This window comes from Dermacentor silvarum, chromosome 9, assembly GCF_013339745.2.
Source record: "Dermacentor silvarum isolate Dsil-2018 chromosome 9, BIME_Dsil_1.4, whole genome shotgun sequence".
Classification (NCBI taxonomy): domain Eukaryota; kingdom Metazoa; phylum Arthropoda; class Arachnida; order Ixodida; family Ixodidae; genus Dermacentor; species Dermacentor silvarum.
The window spans coordinates 18,676,986-18,682,547 of NC_051162.1; the positions used below are offsets into that span (position 1 = coordinate 18,676,986).

The window sequence follows — 5,562 nt, forward strand, 5'->3', positions numbered from 1 at the left end:
CGTACATCCACGCAGGACCGCGTTGACAAACTTCGGCTTTATTTTTGGACGATCCCTTTCCAGGATCACAACATTTCGCGCGACTAGAACAGGACACGCTGACGGATGATAGCGTTCCTGGCACACTACCAAGTATGCCGACGCTGACGTTAGTGACGCGAAATCTCGCGAAAGTGAACGTGTCTCCGAAAGTGGTCAACCGAGAGTGTCTTTTTTAGCCACTGGCGGAATAAATTCAGTCATTTTCTGACCAATTTGGATATTTCCAACTCCCAGGCGGTCCCCATCGAGCCCTAATTATCGGTTGTGGTACGATTTATGAAGTTGCTTTAGTCATGCACGCTACGCACATCTGCGGGCCACTACGGCCACACATGTAATGCGCAGGCGCTAATTTGGCGCACTTTGGCGCAAAATCGTGCATTTTTATCAGGCTGGCACAGGAAATCTCGTATGGCGCAATCTGGCGCAGGAGTGGGAGCACTGGCTTAAATATATATATATATATATATATATATATACACCAGGAAAACTGATTGTTCAAATCACTGGAAACCAGGGACCCCTTTTGAAAAAAAATTGAAATGCTGGCTTATGAGCAAGCTTCACTGAGTTTCGTTTATTTTGCCAACCAATGCCCTAGATGGTAGACCTTGCAGTGAAAAAACACCGGTACCAGAAAGTTGGCGGTCTCTTTAAGTGCATTTTTTCAAGTGTGAGGCAAAAGAAAAGTGCTTCTAACTATACAGTTGCCATTTCGTCTGCTAAACACGACAACTACTTGCAGACTTTGCAGCAGCACTGGCTTTTGACAACACATTGGTCGACAATCTGGGCAAGTTCATCTTCACAGTAATTGCCTATCTTAATTGGATTCTAACATACACTCCTCATGTATTACAGACAAGACTGTCATGCCAGCACAACACATAAAAATACACTTTTTCACGTCAGAAGCTCGTACAAAGGCATGTTCGCTTGTTTCCTCCACATTTACAAAACGAACAGTGTTGCTGTCACCAACGCAAGCTAAAAAAACATTCCTCACGAGCAATTTCTTTACTTTAAAGAGTACATGGTCACTATCGCTACAAGATTGGCTTTCACAGCTAGTGAATATTTCAATTATATGCCCAAAGACACTGCCATTTGCCAAAATATAAGAATTTTTCCTTCTCGACTTATCCATAGCAGCTGCACAATCGGTGAAAGTGCCCGCTGTAGCCTTTCTGTATTTCCTGCTGGTCCCATCCTGAATTCCTTTCCCAAAAACTAATATGTTTCCAACTTGAACACACGTCTTTCTTAGCTTGTAACCTTTCAGCAAGGACTTAACAAAAAACTTCAAGTCCTCCTTCCGCCAATGCATACTTGCAGACAAAACCTGCGGCAAACTCTGCAAAATACAGAATTTCTCAATGATTTGCAAATGCGCAAATCTTGTCCCATTCACAAAACGCACAAGCTTGCCATTCATAGACTCAAAGGGGTAGGCTGAGAAGCTCCAAAGTGGTCCCCATTGCCTGACATTGTCCACCATGTGAATGAGGATGTGGGAATTATATGTCATACTCCCCTTTCCATAAATTTCTTCATACTCTTTAAGGGAATTCTATTAGAAGTTTTTTGACCTTTGCAATTTTGTCCATCGGAGCAGTAGACTGCAAACAAAGATGCATAATGCCAACATACTTGGTCCAGTTCCTGTAACAATTACTTGGAAGGTAGCCTTTCAATACAAGTTGAGAATAAAAAAGTAACCAATCTCTCCACTCAGATGCCTTCCAGAATTTCATTTCAGTGAGCGATCGTGGCAAGCGATTCATCTCCCAAACTGGAGTTAGTTGCTTCAGCTTTTCATCAATTTGGGGAAGGTGACGCCGGAGGCTACAGCCACTGTGCCTTTTGTTGTTGAACCACATAAATGTTGTAGTCCTCACAAAGCCATTGCACACCGCATGCATGTAGTGAACAACAAATGAGGTGGAAAAGCTAAAAAATGCCGTAAAAGAAAGAATACTTGGACTTTAATGCCTCGGCTAGGTTCCCCTTTCCTCGGTGCCTTCTGAGCATAATGCAAGAAGCTTTCATTTGTTCTTAATTTCGGTGCAGGCTCTTGCATTGCAAAAACTCTTGCGTGCCCTCTACCCTTTGTCACAACTTCTCCAGCGTGCTCACACCAAGCACAGCCATAAGCATCATTAAATTGGGTCATGTTCATGAGCATGCAGCGTGCAACTGTGTCCACACTGCATGGTCCGGGGTAGACACGGCATGTCTTACTCAAAGAACATCCTTCATCAAACCAAGAAAATCCTTCTGAAGAAAGTCGATTCATTGTTTGTGTGAATGGCCTCAAAAAGGTATTCATTCTTGGTTTCGTTGCCCCAAACCACAACCCACACAACAACAGCTTGTTCACTCTCTCTTTGTACGGAAGTTCATTTACTTCCGGCCACACACTGTCAGGCCACACACTCTGTCCTATCACTATCAGGCCACACACTCTGTCCTATCACTATCAGGCCACACACTGTGTCCCGAAGACTCAAACAGCGGAACACCGTCAGTGTTCCAGGTTACAATAAGTCATCTCCTGTCATAGATAATTTGTTGTATGAGGCACTCTGAGTTATGTCACTGACATCATACTGAACCTCAGTGCGGTAACGAGATGTCTTTCCACTTAACAGCAACTCTTTAACCTGCCTGTCAATGTCCACAGTTAGAAAAAAGGAACCTTTCCTTAAAAGGTCTTCAACCTTGTGAATGAGCGAGCACTTAGAGCACTGTACCTCAGCTGTTGCACATGAAAGAGCAGTGATGTATTCTAAGCACTCGGAGCAATATGCATGAGTCACACGCTCACACTCATACAAGGAGGAGAAGTTCTTAAAAAACAAGAACTTAGTCTTTGGGAAAAGAGTGCCTTCAGGCATATGGGCGTCAATCAATTGAAGGAGGCTTTCTGTAGCTTCCTTGAAAGAATGATGCCGCAGGCTGTGTGCCATCATCATGACCAGACTTTGACCTCTGGACAGCTTCGCATCCTGGTACAAGGGCTCTTCCTGAAAAAAAATTTGTACAATGATAAGAATCTCTGGTTACATGCAGACTGAGTATATAGCATTTGCCCAGTTGCAGGCCACAAGAATCTTAGTAGTGCCATGAAAACATGCTAATCAGTGTATGAAGGCAGAGTACTAAGGTGAAGTGGCTTTCCTATTCTGAAAATCCTATCTTTACTAGCATGGTATACAAAACACTTAAGATTATTGAACAAATGCACTGCCCTGTAATGACAAATTATTATAAGAGGAATCTCGCTCTGATGTCTAACTTTTAAGTATGCATTAAACAGACGTGTTTCATGCATATTAGGCAATCAATGAACTAATTTCAATGAAGTTTAACTTAAAGAAAGGTCAAGCCACTGAAAACCTTTAAGCTTTAAGCCCTAATAAATGTTACAATATTAACAAAACCCAAAATATAAAGCAGCAATGGCCTTTTTTTCACCAGAGGAACTCATCACAAGTGTCCTTGGGTGCTGATAACAAGTTGACTCATCATGCACTTTCCAGTTTTTGCAATCTTGAAAAATAAATAGTACACCATCACTTTTGCTATTTTCTTTTCTATATGACCAGTAAAAATTAAATAGCTATAACTCATATCATAGATTGTCTAAAACTTTTTGCAAAGTATCTCTGTCTCAAAAAATTCTGCACTTTATTATAATTTTCTTTCCGAAATTTCTCGCAGCACTGTTAAGAGGAATATTACCACACCCGCAGTAAGTGCGGGCTCATGGAATACACAGCAAAAATTTAAAGCACATCTTATTCATGCACCTACTTCACAGTGGTGTTTTTTGTAAACAGGACAGCATAAATACTTTCGCAGAGCATGTGCTCTTCTAAAGGAAGAACTGCGGCAGACAATGCTCGCACTGGAATGGTGCATGTGTGTACTAGCAGATTTCGCAGTTTCTCACCATGCGGCCAATGCTCGCACAGCATTATTAAGAATTCAGAAAGCTTTGCACATGTATTTCTGCGAGGCAATAACAACGAACTTGAGTGCATGCATAAGTAATGCTGATCTTTGCAATTTTGACCTTGGAATATGTGTGAATATGTAACAGGAAATGGAAGCGGTGGCATGACAAAAGAATTGCCTGTGTGCATCTTGGTGTTGTGAGAAGACGAAGAACACTGCCTAGTGATGGGTAGATTTCTTCAGCACTTACTGAGCATGCAAACAAGGAAAAAATCACTGCCTTTGTTTTACATTCCAAAACTACGATCTAATTATGAAGGTTGCTGAAGTGGGGCACTCCGGAATAATTTTGACGACCTGGTGTTACTTAACAAGCACCCAACGCACAGTACACGGGAGACAAGAGCTCAAGCACCCTGTTGACGCATGGCTCAAGTACGTTGGCACAGACCGACAAACATTTATTGGGAGTGGCGTATTCACGGCACAGAGGAATCTGAAAAGGTTCTGATGTGGAGCGTGGCCACCATGGGAGCTTATTGGCTATGGCATTGCGATGCTAAGCTCGAGATCGCGGGTTCGATGACGGCCGCGGCGGCCGCACTTCGGTGGGGGCGCAATGCAAAAACGGTCGCGTATTTACATTTATGTGCACGTTAAACAAGTACGTCAGGCTTCCAAAATTATTCCGAAGACCCTCACTACGGCTTGCCACATCAGATTGCAATTTTATGCACTTCTTTCCCTTTAGATGAGTAGCGCAAACGGGGCACATAGACAAGAAAGACAAAGACGCGGCGCTGCGATCGTTGTTTGCCGTACACCTCCCATAATGCAATACGAATTAGCCCATCATTCTGTCCTGCGAAACGATACACAGACCGTCGCCAATACAAAACCAACATTCGAAACTTCAACCTCTATGTCCCGAAAAGGTCGCCAAAACGGCCTCCTGCAATAAACTTACCAGTTAGCTAGTTCTTGAACCCTCGTCGGCTCTTGGCTCGCAGTCGTCGTCGCTCGAGGTGCAGCTGCCGTCTGAACTTTGGTTTGAAGAGTGATCCGAGTCAGAGTGCACACTACATATCTCATTGTCGTCTCCATTGGAAAGCTCAGCCGTCGTCGTGTCGGTATCGCTTTCCGAGTCCGAATGAGCTACGTTGCTGCTACTGTCGCAAGAACTAGGAACAGCAAAAGCATTACTTTCTGCTGCCGCGTTCTTTTTTCGATGTAGCGTCCGAACTGGAACATCGCAGGTGGCATCGTACAGATACTGCTTGTAGTACCTTTTCCTTTTCGGCATCTTTCAGCGCAAATGACACAAAGTATTGACTGATGAATTTAGATTGTTTATTGGAGCAGTAACGCTTAATTTCAATAACCACCTGCAGGAACAGCATGGGAACACCTATACAATCAACTCTGGGCTTGGCTTGGTCATGATTGGCTTATACTGACTTTCGTTGTAGTCGTTTCTGGTCATGACAAAATAAACATAATGAAAAATAGTCACAAAACTGCAATGGCGTTAGAATCGCTCACTTCCTCATTAATGTCTCT

At 43.2% G+C, this 5,562-nt stretch overlaps 1 pseudogene; it reads right to left on the reverse strand.

Moving 5' to 3' along the window:
* Positions 1 to 613: 613 nt before the first annotated feature.
* On the reverse strand, positions 614 to 2,009 carry LOC125940335 (uncharacterized; annotated as a pseudogene).
* Positions 2,010 to 5,562: the final 3,553 nt, after the last annotated feature.